The 14,003-nt window shown below is 46.5% G+C and overlaps 1 protein-coding gene across 2 annotated transcripts in view; it reads left to right on the plus strand.

Annotated features, from left to right (window-relative positions):
• Positions 1-489: 489 nt before the first annotated feature.
• Positions 490-14,003, plus strand: part of GADL1 (glutamate decarboxylase like 1) — a 502,071-nt gene continuing 488,557 nt past the window's right edge. For both annotated transcript variants that reach the window (XM_060307894.1, XM_030830036.2), the window contains exons 1-2: positions 490-562; positions 716-759. The gene's annotated coding sequence lies outside the window, so the exon portion shown is untranslated. The remainder of the gene's footprint in view (positions 563-715; positions 760-14,003) is intronic.

The raw sequence follows: 14,003 nt of genomic DNA on the forward strand, positions 1-14,003 counted from the left end.
GTATCTAGCAGTATTTTAATAACAAGATCCTCCCCTGACATGCACATACATCTTATTTTATAGTCTGCTTGTGTATTCAACGGTGTGTTGTAAACCTATTTCAATGTTATTTAGTTCATAATTTTTAATAGCTGTATATTATTCTATCGTATGGGTGGAACTTTGTTATTAGTTAGTCTGAATTTAATAATTTTATAGATGAACCCACGCACGAATCCATAATTTTGTTCTTAGAAAAAAATCCCCAAATTGCAGTCTCAGGGTCAAAGTGAAGGACCATGTCTAGAGTTTTTGCCTCACAGTAGCCTCAAAAATACAAGCACTATTTTTTAAATAGTGGTTTCAACAGACATAAAATAGCCCTGCCGAATTGCTAAAAGTTTCCAATGCTTCTCTCGGTTTCTGTTCTTACCTCGTTGCAGACCTGTCATCAACAGTGTGCAGAGGCCCCCCACTCTGGGGGGGGCACTAAGAGTCTCCCAGGTGTAGCCTCCACTCTACAGAGAACCAATCAGAGGGGCTGAGACCAAGTAGCCAGCTGCTTGTGATGCTGCAGGAAACAGTGAGTGAATCAGGGTGCCCTGTAGGTGGGGACTGGGGTGCGAAAAGGAGGGGTGTTTGGTCTTCAGCCATTTTGTTTTATGATAAAAAATGTTATCTTTTTTTTTTCTATTTTATGCTACATTTTTTTTTTTTTTGCTTTTATTTTCCCCAGCCATTTGGAAGGACTGTGTCTGCTTTCTGCTTTTTTTTCACACTGTAAGTAGTTTTCATTAAGTTTATCAACAATCTTGGGCATGTGTATTTCTCCAAACATCAAAGGAAAACAAAATGAATCACTGTGTTTTGACTTCTTCTTCTTTAACATGAGAAGGGTCATACAGGGCTTCCCTGGTGGCGCAGTGGTTGAGAGTCCGCCTGCCGATGTGGGGGACGTGGGTTCGTGCCCCGGTCTGGGAGGATCCCACGTGCCGCAGAGCGGCTGGGCCCGTGAGCCATGGCCGCTGAGCCTGTGCGTCCGGAGCCTGTGCTCCGCAATGGGAGAGGCCACAGCAGTGAGAGGCCTGCGTACTGCCAAAAAAAAAAAAAAAAACGAAATTGAGGTATTTGTAGTGAGGTGGATGGACCTAGAGACTGTCATACAGAGTGAAGTAAGTTAGAAAGAGAAAAACAAATACTGTATGCTAACACATATATATAGAATCTAAAAAAAAGAAAAATATATGGTTCTGAAGAACCTAGGGGCAGGACAGGAATAAAGACACAGACGTAGAGCATGGACTTGAGGACATGGGGAGGGAAAGGGCAAGCTGGGACGAAGTGAGAGTGAGGCATGGACGTATATACACTACCAAATGTAAAATAGGTACCTAGTGGGAAGCATCCACATAACACAGGGAAATCAGCTCGGTGCTCTGTGACTGCCTAGTGGTGGGATAGGGAGGGTGGGAGGGAGACGCAAGAGGGAAGAGATATGGGAACATATGTATATGTATAGCTGCTTCACTTTGTTATAAAGCAGAAACTAACACACCATTGTAAAGCAATTATACTCCAATAAAGATGTAAAAAATATTAATAATAATAAAAAAATAAAGTGAGGCCGATTAATTTCCACCGAATAGGGTGGCTGGAAGGACCATGTGAGATGTCATGGCAGTTGGCCAAAGACATGCTCAGGAGCAGGCGCTGGGTTCCACCGTTTTCTAGGCGGGGCTGCTTGGGGGAATCAGCCCCTAACTGCTCCACTCTATCGTTAGTTGACCGTGGAAGTCATTTAGCGTGGTTGAAATATTTTCTAGTTACATCTTTTATTTATTTGTTTTTACATTAATGTATTTATACATTCTTTTTTTTGCTCATTCATTCATTCAACAAACATGCGTCGGTTGTTGGTCAGGTTCTCCTGGAGCAGACAATGAGTTGGAGTTTTTTTGGTTTTGTTTTTTTTTAATTAATTTTATTTTAGTTATTTTATTTTTGGCTGCGTTGGGTCTTTGTTGCTGCGCCTGGGCTTTCGTCTAGTTGCAGTGAGCGGGGGCTACTCCTTGTTGCGGTGCACGGGCTTCTCATTGCGGTGGCTTCTCTTTTTGTGGAGCATAGGCTCTAGGTGCAGGGGCTCAGTAGCTGTGGCTCATGGGCTGTAGAGCTCAGGCTCAGTAGTGGTGGTGCACAGGCTTAGTTGTTCCGTGGTATGTGGGATCTTCCTGGATGAGGGCTCAAACCTGTGTCCCCTGCATTGGCACGTGGATTCTTAACCACTGTGCCACCAGGGAAGCCCTGAGTTGGAGTTTGAGCGGTGAAGTGTCAGAGACCAATAGTTATTGGACACAGGGAGAAGCCACACCACGGACAAAAAGGAAGCTACTGGGGGATCTGGAGCAGATGTTTTCTGTTGGGGCTGTCCTGAGGGCACACTTGGTCAAAATGGCCGTGCCTCTGTACCCCTGCCTTGCTTATTCATGGGATGAGGGCTGCCCTGGGAAGACCATGACCTCAGGCAAGAGGAGGCACAGCTGCAGCAGTTTCTGAAGGCACTGATGACTGAAGACTCTGTGCAGAGGACAGCAGGTCCTTCCGTGAAGGGGGTCTGTGTGGTGTGTCTTTGTGTCCACCGCTGGTGGCTACTATGAGCAGACCCTGCACCCAGACCTGAGGTTGTAGTGCCAAACAGGGAAGACAAGTCCCCTCACCCAGTTTAGCTTACAGCCTAAGCTGGTCTTGAGAATCTTCAGTTGTCTCCGTATTTAAAGGAAGCCACCTTCTTTAGACAGATTGCCTCACCATGAAGCTGGGAGAAGAGAGTAATATTCTCAGTTATTAGGCAGGAGAAGAAGAAAGCAATAGATGTCCTTGTTTATTGTAACACAGATTCTGGGCTACATGGAATCTTCTTCCATTAGTTTTCTGCTGATTTCAACATTTCGATGTATACTGATTTTCTGTCTTGTGCCAGGCACAGTGCTAGGTAGTAGGGGTACAGTGGTGAACAGTATACAGTCTTGTAGGAGAGACAGACACGTAAAGATAACCTCAACGTAAAATAAAGTTATGAGGGAGTGACGTGAATATACCACTAAAGACACTCAGAGGTAAGACAACTTCCCTTGCCCAGAGGGTGTTAGGAGAAGCTTCTCCATGGTTAAAATATTTCAGCTGAGAATAGAAAGAATATGAGTCAGCCAGATAAATAAGTTCTCTGCTCTTAAGTAATTTTCCTCTATTTCATGGCGAAAGAAGACACGTTAGAAGTCAAACATTTATAGAAAGTAATCATGCCAAGAGAACCAAGGGTATTTAATGGGACGAATGGACTTTGATGGTCCCTCTCAAGAAGAAGTTTTCCTTCATATTAAGCCTTGAAATCTTAAAAGGTTTTCCTGGGGGCCAGAAAGCTGTGCATTGGATGATGCTGGTTCTTTGTAAATGATTTCACTCCATGTGCTAAATAGCTATCATGCCTCTAAGAGGCCATCTGTGAAGGAGAAAATCTGTGCACTCCTAAATGTTGTGTGCACCATCACTTGATTTAATTTGCGTTCTCTCAAGTTTCTCCTGCCTGACATCACTGTGGAATCCTGAAACAGGCAGGAGGAAGGAATAAATGTCTCGAGCTCACGCCTCCAGGCTCCCCCTTGGCCTGCATTCCTCTCCATCCCCTTGACTCTTGGGTCACACATATTAGGATTCTGAAAATTTGGGGTCTTCATAGAAGCACGTTAGATAGAGGCCATGTTTCTCCTTATAAATTTTAGCAATCCTCTTGAAGATCCACGAGATGAGGCTTCTTTGCTAATACAAAACCTGGAAAACTTCAAAGGCAAGAGGTCTGTTTGCAAACCTGGTGAGTATCAGACTGCCACATGGCTTCTCTAAAATTTCTCCATTGTTGGTGGGGTTTCTGTATCGAAGGCTCCAATGCAGGGGAAGAGCAGGTGTGTGGTTGGAGTTGAGAGGCCAGCATGTCAGGCCTAATTATAACCTCACCATGTACTGAGAATCTGCCCAGGGTGGCCATGTCATGTGCACCCTGAAATCAGCTGAGTTCACCTTTGCCCTGAGGCTCTAGAGAAAATGGACCCACATTCTTATTTCTCATGGTTTAGGAAGTCCATGCTCTCCCCAAGATTTCTACCACTTCCAATGGCTTTGCATTTCTCCTGGTCATCTTTGATTCCTATTTCTGGCTTTTCCTGAATCCTTATTCTCTGCTTATATTCTTCTTCTGTATCAGTGTCTGTGCAAATGAGAGTCAATGGCTCTTTCTCCTTGAGTATCTTTCTCTCCATATTCCCCCAGATATCCCCCATACGAACTGTGTGGTGGCTTTACTTTTTTTTTTTTTTTTTTTTGCGGTACATGGGCCTCTCACTGTTGTGGCCTCTCCCGTTGCGGAGCATAGGCTCCGGACGCGCAGGCTCAGCGGCCATGGCCCACAGGCCTAGCCGCTCCGCGGCATGTGGGATTTTCCCGGACCGGGGCACGAACCCATGTCCCCTGCATGGGCAGGCAGACTCTCAACCACTGCGCCACCAGGGAAGCCCTGTGTGGTTGCTTTAAATAGAGATTTGTCAGGGGATAGACAATACCAAAAATATTGGATTTCTCTATTCTTGAATAAGACCCCTGCTGCTGGAGTTTCAGATACCATAGCATAAGGTGCTTCTCTCTCTCACCAATCTCCAGACCTCTTTTCCTTCTCTTCTGCTCCTCTGCTTTTGCCACCCAAGATTATTGCATATATATATATATATATATATATATATATATGCTTATTACGTGCCAGGCACACTGAAATACATGAGGCTGAGTAACTTGGCTAAGATCATACAATTAGGAAGAGCAGAGCCACAGTGCAAACCTAGGCGCACTACACAAACTCGCATGAGTACAAAAATCACCTGGGAATCTTACTGCAAAGCAGATTTGGATTCTGATGTTCTGGGGGAGGGGCTGGAAAGCTTGCATCTCTGACAAGCCCCCAGGTGAGGCCCACACAACACCATGGTCCGTGCCTCTCAGTAACAGAACCTAGAGAGCACTGCTCGCTTTTATGTTTTTCCTATTTAAACGAGCAGGGCCTTTGCCTAGTGGCTCAATTTCTCATGCAATCTCTGAATTTTTCTTCATGAGCCAAATGGGCTGGGGGGCACTTGCCTCCAAAGATTCAGGACTCCTACAAGGTCAGAGATTCCATCTAACATTAATGCAATTAATTAATTAAAAAGCCACCATCACTCAGATCTAAAAAATGAGGTTCCCTTCAAAAGGGGCAGGAAAGATTGATGTAGGCGAGGTGATTTAGTGTTGATAGGTAGGAAGTTTGATGTTGAAAGGTGACAATAGATGTTTTAAGTTCTGTCCTTTGGTCCCTTCTGTAGTAAATTTGTTGAGAAATCGACTTTGCCCATCCCCAGGCTTCTGTGAAATGCAAACTGCTAGGGGAGCTTGAAAGAACTTTTCACAGTTACACATCATTCCACAGATGCTCTTTTACTGAAGGCAATTTCTTCCACAATGATTTTTATTTTTAAACTTTTTTTTTAGTTGCCGTTCTTCATGTTGATGTTCAAATTCGCTGAAGCTCTGTGACTAGAGAGAGGGGTGATTAGTGCTTGGGAAAGCCACTTGTCACTGAAGACTGCTGCTGCTAGGGAAAAGGGCAGGGCCATACCCGGCAGGGCATGGACAGGCAGCTAGCTATGGAGGTGCTCTCATTATAGGAATGGCCAGACTTCTGATTTCCTTACAAAAGGAACCAGTGTTGAGTGCATCGTACCCTATATGGAATACTTAATTACAGAGGAAAGTTATGGCTTCCAGTTGACAGAATCATCTAATCAATATTGCTTACTCCGAACTCTAATTTACTTGTCTTACAAATCATTAAATTTGAAATATTATTGATTTTCAAGTAGATGGCTTAGAGGATAAGTAAGTACATTTTATCTTGCGGACCTTCGTTTGAGTTTGATCAGTGGACCTGCAGGAGAGAAAGCTCAAACCCCTTTATCAGGTAGTATTTGCAAAATAATCACACCAGACATACTTCACTGATGCCGATAATTTGCCAGGACCCCATATTTCCCAATATCTCATGTCAAATGGGCTATTTTCCTGTGTCTGAGCGGGGTGGGAGTCTCTTGACAGCAGGCAACAGTGAATTGTATGACATGGAGACACCCTTCTTAAGAGCATACACATCTCTGAAATGTAATTTCTTTGTATTCCACAAATCAGAAGATGCTGTGGGGCTTCCCTGGTGGCGCAGTGGTTAAGAATCCACCTGCCAATGCAGGGGATGCGGGTTCGAGCCCTGGTCCAGGAACATCCCACATGCGGCGGAGCAACTAAGCCTGTGCACCACAACTACTGAGCCTGCGCTCTAGAGCCTGTGAGCCCCAACTACTGAAGCCTGCACACCCAGAGCCCGAGCTCCACAACAAGAGAAGCCACGACAATGAGAAACCCGCGCACCACAACGAAGAGTAGCCCCCGCTCGCTGCAACGACAGAAAGCCATGTGCAGCAACAAAGACCCAATGCGGCCAAAAAAAAAAAAAAAAAGATGCTATGAACCTTCCTTTTCTCTTGTACTAGAAACCATCTTCTTGGTTTTCAGCAACCTATTTTGTCTTTTAACCTCAATAGTCTGGACCTGATTCTATTCTCATGATGGATAAGCCATCCTCCAATGAAAAGTCTCAGACAAAGCCTCCTGAGTACCCTGGAATCTGACAATCCCATGGGCACCATTCACCAGTGTGGCCTGCCCACACGCTGAGGAAGAGGGTGAATTGGTGTGAAGGCAGGGACAGTCAAATGAATCACATTTCTGCTGATTTTCACTCTCTGAGGTGGCCTTTTAAAAATGTAATCTTTTGAATAGGTGCCTATCGACATGATTCAAAAACCTAAAATGACAAAAAGAAACCCAGTGAAAAATGTTCACTCCCCTCATTTTGTTTTCTTATTTGCATCCCTCCCTCCCCTCCCAATAGGAAACTACTGGTTTTAGTTTCTGTTGTATCCTGGCTAGAGTTTCCTTATGTGTATCGAAGCAGGAACAAATACAAATTCTTATTTTTTTCCCTTATTTTTATAAAGGTATGATATTATATACACTGTTCTGAATCTTTTTATTTTTTTTAACTTACTGGTTTATTAGGGGGATTTTTCATATCAACACATAGAAAATATCTCATTAAAAAGAGAGAGCTGGGCAGCTTTCTATCATGTGTATATACCATAATGTATCTAATAAGTCCTCTATTAACAGACCTTTGGATCCTTTCGGATATTTTGCTATTAGAAACACCACTATAGTGAATAATCCTGCATACAGGTACACAAGTGCAAAGCAACTTTGTAAGTACCTTTGCAATTGTGCAAGCATATGCATTGGATAAATTCCCCAAGGCGGAGATCTGTGTCAAAGGGTCAATGACAGCTTTGCCAAGCTGCCCTCCCTGGGTTTTTTGCCCATTCACCCTCCCACCAGCAACGCATGGGCTCTGCAGCTGGCAGTTTTCATCCTCCTTGGCAAGTACTTACATTTCTAGTTGAGAAACTATAGTCAGGATTGCAAATAACAGAAAGAGGGTCCAGTTAAGTTCCAGCAGGAAGACTTTATTGGAATTGATTGGAAAACTGGAGCACAGGCTTTGGGGAGAACAGGGAGGTGAAGCCCAGCAAGGACTTGCCATGGGAACAGTCTCACGAGACCTGCGGCCACCAGGCATCTCTGTGGAGCCAGTGATCCCAACCCCCAGCTTTGCCCTCCCTGTACTACACACTGGCCCTAATTCATCTTCCATAGGGTAACAGTAAGCTGGGGAGGTGGAGAAGGGGAGGGAGGCCTGCAAACCTCTCTTTGCCTCCGGGCAAGAAGGGTATTCAGCCTTCTGAGAAGGGCAGAATAATCTCAGCCTTTTGAGAAGGGCAGCCCAAACAGTGTCCACTATGAAGACCGACCTACCTCTTCATCTTCCTTACAAGCAGGGTGCATCCAAAGGTATTTTCTTGGATTATTCAGGTTTTAGGAACTGTGCTTAAAAGCTCTTCCAGCTTTGGACTTCCCTGGTGGCACAGTGGTTTAGAATCCGCCTGCCAATGCAGGGGACATGGGTTTGGGCCCTGGTCCAGGAAGATCCCACATGCAGCTAAGCCCGTGAGCCACAACTACTGAGCCTGTGTGCCACAACTACTGAAGACCGCGTGCCTAGAGCCCGTGCTCTGCAACAAGAGAAGCCACCGCAATGAGAAGCCCATTTGCTTCAACGAAGAGTAGCCCCCGCTCACTACAACTAGAGAAAGCCCGTGCACAGCAACGAAGACCCAACGCAGCCAAAAATAAAAATAAATTAATTTTTTTGTGTGTGGTACATGGGCCTCTCACTGTTGTGGCCTCTTCCGTTGCGGAGCACAGGCTCCGGACGCGCAGGCTCAGCGGCCATGGCTCACGGGCCCAGCCACTCCGCGGCATGTGGGATCTTCCCAGAACGGGGCATGAACCTGTGTCCCCTGCATCGGCAGGTGGACTCTCAACCACTGCACCACCAGGGAAGCCCTAATTTTTTAAAAAATTAAAAAAAAAAAAAAAAAGCTCTTCCAGCTTTAGGATCTGAGTTGGACCTAGCACCTGCCACTGCATGCTGGGGGTGTTTATGCATCATTTTAGGGTGCAGACAGTGAGCCTATCTCGTTTCTTCATCACCTTCTGCTCACTAAGGATGCACACACTTGGCCAAGGACTTGGAGTCAGGAACTCTTCCATCTAGTGCTGCATCAACTCTTCTGATTGGTGACTTAGCCTTGAGTGAGCCATTGCCTGTTTTCTCATCCACGAAGCAGGGATAATAATATTGACCCACTTTCCGGGTTGTTGCCAGGATTCATTAATTGACAGCAGTAAAGAACTCTGAAACTACCTTAGACTCCTCACCCCCAGCACCTTTGTCCCCAGATCTGTTTTCCCTTCAGCACTCCTGCCATGTAATTTGGGAACAGATGACAGACTGGGACACAGACATGACTTGTTCAGCGTATTTAGAGACAGTGAGCCTGAGCCAACCTGGGAGGAAAGTAGTTTGCAGTTAGCAGCTGCTGTGAAGTTTTCCGTGGCACCACTGCCACGGCTCCAGCCATCAGGATCCCCAAAGGGCAGATGCCCAAGTTCTAATTGCTTTCCCTGGTTGTCATCCTCAGACATAAATAAATGAGCAGCCGAGTCCTTGACACTGATGGTCTGAATGTTATTAATCACACCCTCCCCTCAATGGTGTTTCCCTTAAGGTGAAATGCCTGCTCTGGTTCCAGCGGCCCCACAGAGCGTGTTTGTGCCCATGATGACGAGGGAGAAGGTTGGATCCTTATCATTAATATCATCACAACATTTCTATATGCATTAGACTTTATAGAGCATCCTTACATCTGGGATCTCCGTGGAGCCTGGGCAATATTTTGAGGTGGGCAAACATGATGATCTCCACGTAATGATAGAAAACCTCAAATTTGGAGAGGGTTCCAGACCTAAGATTATACAGCAGGGAAATGAAATCTTTTGCCAGGCCAGCCCAGCACTCTCTGTATTATGTTACTCTCTTTCTTTAAATGATAAATAACTGTCTCTAGTTCTCCCCTTTGATAGTGAACTGAAACAACTCAAAAATATATCATGCACAGCCATCCTTGATGAAATGCTCCCTATACGCCGTATACTGTGCTCGGTGTGTTACAGGCAGAATAGGATCTCATCCCCACTCTGCTCTGCTGGGCAGGTATCTTTGTCCTGCTTAAGAGATGAAACAAACCAAGGTTCAGAGAAGTTAATAACTTGCCCAGGTACACAGAGAAGGTCCAAGCACTCAGCCTCAGTTCCATACCGTCAGCCACCGAGAGCCCAGTGACAGATCTATCCAGGGCAGAGGACTGGCTTTTCATGGTGGAATAGAGTAAAGGGGAAGCTGCTTCTGGTCTCTTGCATCACGGGCTGTTCCACTCCAGTTTACTTTATCCATCAACTGAGAGTTTGTTTCTATCATTTCAACAGGAGAGCTGTAAACCCCAGGCAGTGGAGGCAGCTGGGGAGGGATGGAGTTTTATAGGTGTTTGGTGAGTCATGCAGGATGCAGGTGTTCAGGCTCCTGTCTTGGTCCTGCCGCCTGCTGTCGGAAGGGGCCCCTCCCACCTCCTGTCCCCTGAGAGGCAGGCACACCTGGGACCTGGACTCGCATCCTCATATTGTCACCTGTGATTTTAGCTCCTTCTGAGAGGATTCTCCAGACGTCCTGTGTCCTTGAGCCCTTGCTGTCCACAGTTAATCAGGAACCTTATTTTGCTTCTTTCTCTTTTCCCATATATAACCCTCCTCTGCTCCCTGGGATCACCCTAGAAATAAACTGCCCGCACCCACATTCTTGTCTCAGGTTATGTTTTGGGGAAGAACCCAAACTAGGAAAACCTATTTCCTTTTTCTTCTAACCTGGGTGGAAAAATTATGTGGTCATTAGGGTCTAGATTTGAATCCTGACTCCTGCGTGAACTTGGGCAAGTTATGTAACTTCACTGAGCTTCCATTTCTTATTTGTAAAAGGGAAATTGAAATAATACTTTCTCCATAGGGTAAATTTCTGTGCGTATTAAATGCATGAAGTAGTGTCTAGTATTCAGTAAATGCCCAATAATTGTCTGCTGCTAGTCCCGTTACTGCATGCTGGAGTGGTTATAAACACAGGTTTGGAAGTGGGAGAGATTTGTCCATATCCACACTCATTCACTTGATGTCGAGTGGCCTTTGGCAAGTTCCTTACCTTTGCCCACCTCGGTCTCCATATGTACACAGCAAGGCTAAGAAGACTGCCCACCTCCTGGAGTTGTAAGAGTTAGTTATTGTAGGAGCAGCTAATACTGAGCCCAGTGTATAATAGTCAGTGCTCAGTGAAATACAGCTGGACTGTTGAATTCTCTTGGTCCCCAAGCGGATTGAATGATGTCTCCCTCTGAAATCTTTTTTTTTTTTTTGGCGGTACGCGGGCCTCTCACTGTTGTGGCTTCTCTCGTTGCGGAGCACAGGCTCCGGACACGCAGGCTCAGCAGCCGTGGCTCAGGGTCCAGCCGCTCCACGGCACGTGGGATCTTCCCGGACCGGGGCACGAACCCATGTCCCCTGCATTGGCAGGCAGACTCTCAACCACTGCGCCACCAGGGAAGCCCCTCTGAAATCTTTTGATGCCTCCATGTACACCTTCTAATGGGGAGACTGTGCATGTCCCTGGTCTCTCTCACAAGACTACATCCTTCTCAAGGGAAGCTTGAAAGGAGCCATTCCTCCTTGAATCATCTGCTAGTGAAGCGTTACATGCAGGCAAGGTGATCAGAGAGGGTCATATTAGAGTCAGAGAACTTTGGGAAGCCATCTAGTTCAGCCACCTCAATGGACGGGGAAACCGTGGTCCCTGAGCTCAGCAGACATTTGCTGAAGACTGTTCACTGGAAACTGACAGAGCAAGAGGAGGACTTGTGAGAAGCAGGGAGAAGAGCTCGGTTAAAGCAGCTTTTCTCGTAGACAGTCACTGGGTTGAATTGTGGAAGGGGCTCTTTATCCAGCAATTTTGGTGAAATTCAGAGGCTCCTTCTAGGAAGCACTTTTCAGCAGTGGGACCATCAGTCCAGCCATGACTTTCCCTTAAAAAGAGATGCAGGGCGTGCTGGGGAGCAGAATGGGGGCCGCCCTGTGGCCCCTGGGCAGGGGCCATCCTGGCTGTGAGTGAGGGGGTGGAGGGTCCGGGAAGCTCTGTTTGACCTTCTTTCCCTTTAGTTCCATGTGTGGCTACATCCTCAGCATCAAGTCGATAAGGAAGAGCATGCAGAGAAGTGTAGCACCATCCGGCACCATTGCTGGACAGAGAGCAGAGGGCCATCTAGAGAAGAGCTTGGGCATCTCCTCACGGCTGGCATCTCCTCTCCAGAGGAGCTGGCTGCTTCACTTGGAGGGCCCTCCTGAGCTGGCGATGCATATTTGGTCTGTGCACCTTTCATCCCTGCTTATGACATGTCAGGTGGCAAAACTTTCCCTACCAGCAGTGTTCTTCATCTTGTTACACCCATCATTGATCTCACTGGCTGGCATTTCAAAGAGGAAGCTTGTTAAACTGAGCTGTTATGCTTGTGGTTTTAGAGGTTGGCACGGTAGACAGTTCTAGGGAAGGAAGAAGTGTGCATGAACAGACAGAAAAGCGTTTCTACTAACAACATACAGACTTCGAGGGGAAAAAAATCCCCGCTAGCACGAGGTGTCTCTGAGTGCATTCTGCACTAGCAAACTCCTGGTCTCCCCAGCCCTCTGGCTGGCAATGGGAGGTGTGAAATGATTTTGTCGCCTGGGAGAAAGGGGTTTGGTGCATGTTCCTGGGTCTATCTCCATGGTGTATTTGGGACCCACCGATGTAGTCTAATTTCATCACATGCCCCACAATTTCTGGATTAGTCAAGTCAATTATGGTCCTATCTCCTGTCCACAACTTCGTGCTGAGCTTGGATATCCCAAAGTAGGAATCCAAGTGCAGGGGAAAAGTTAATAGTCATAATGATGATAGCAATATTAGTTACCCTTTTCAGGCATGATATAGACACCTTCAGCTCTTATAGCTAATTTGCAAGGCAGGTGCCATCCTCATTTTACAGGGGAGCCGGTCATTTGCTTGTTAGATCTCATACCCGTTTCCTGGCCTTTCCTCTTCTCCCTCGGCTTTGTATTTCCGGAAACTACATCTCCCAGACCCCCTTGACAACAACCCTCCAGGTGGCTTCAGCCAGCGGGAGGTACTGGTGTGAAACCGTGGGTGAGAATCTGGGTTTTCTCCCTCACCCTCTGCCCTGCCTTGGGTGGCATCCTTTGCACACCTGGATCCCCTTAGGCTCCTTTGGATGCCTCCAGCTCTGGGGCTCCAATTGGTCACATCACTTCCTCCCTGGGTCCTCCCCCTGGGGGGTGTGGCCACATCTCTGAGTTGCCTCACTGTGTCCTCTTGCCTCCTTAGCTCTTACAACTTCTTGGACAACCAATTCTCTGCGTTAACCTCCCCCCACCGACAACTGGAATGGCCTAGGCTGGTTTCTAGTTTCCTGGCAGGCAGAAGCTAGCAAACTTTTTCTATAAAGGGCCAGATAATAAATATTTTAGGCTTTGTGGGCCAAGAGGCCAAATCAAGGTACTTATATGTAATTATTTATGTAATAAGAGAGAAAACAAATTTCTCCAGATGATTTCACTCACGGGCCATACAAAAGCAGGTGCAGGGTGAATTTGGCCAGAGACCCATAGGTTGCCAACCCCTGCAGTATGGCAAGGAGATTGAAGCTAATTTTAAGCAACATGGAAAACCATTGGACCATTCTAAGGAAGAGAGTGACAGGGTGGGATAACTCTTTTAAGAAAATCACGCTGGCTGCTGTGCAGAGAATAACAACCAGGAGGCAAGAAAGGTTGTGAGGAAACCAGTTAAGAAGTCCAGGCAACTGGGTGGTGACTTGGATAAGGGTGGTGGCAGTGGTGATGGGGCACAACAGGTGGACGGGAGTCATGGGCTCAATTCTGAAGCCCTAGTGACTATCCTGAAATACAGATCTGATCACGTTGCAGAGACAAGCCATCACAAACCCACAGATTATCCACAGTCCGATTGTAGAGTCCCATGGACTCAGTGACCATTCCAAACCCCCAAATGGGGAAACTGATAGAAAGGGGTACAGCTCAGGAAACGAAGACAGGAAACTGTGTGGTCTGGGTTTCTGTGTGGCAGCAGGGAAGGGGTGAACGACCATTAGTCTGGGTGGATTTGGGGAAGGCAGGCGTTATTGTCACTATACGATGCATTCCCTGTCACTTCATTCCAGATTTCAGGGCCTGTAAGGTCAGGGTCTGGGGAATGTGCACAGCACTGTTAAATTAGAAGATGAATGCATGCTTTCTTATAGCACTCACAGTGACTGTAGAGGGTCATT

Source organism: Globicephala melas, chromosome 11 (assembly GCF_963455315.2).
Source record: "Globicephala melas chromosome 11, mGloMel1.2, whole genome shotgun sequence".
Taxonomy (NCBI): domain Eukaryota; kingdom Metazoa; phylum Chordata; class Mammalia; order Artiodactyla; family Delphinidae; genus Globicephala; species Globicephala melas.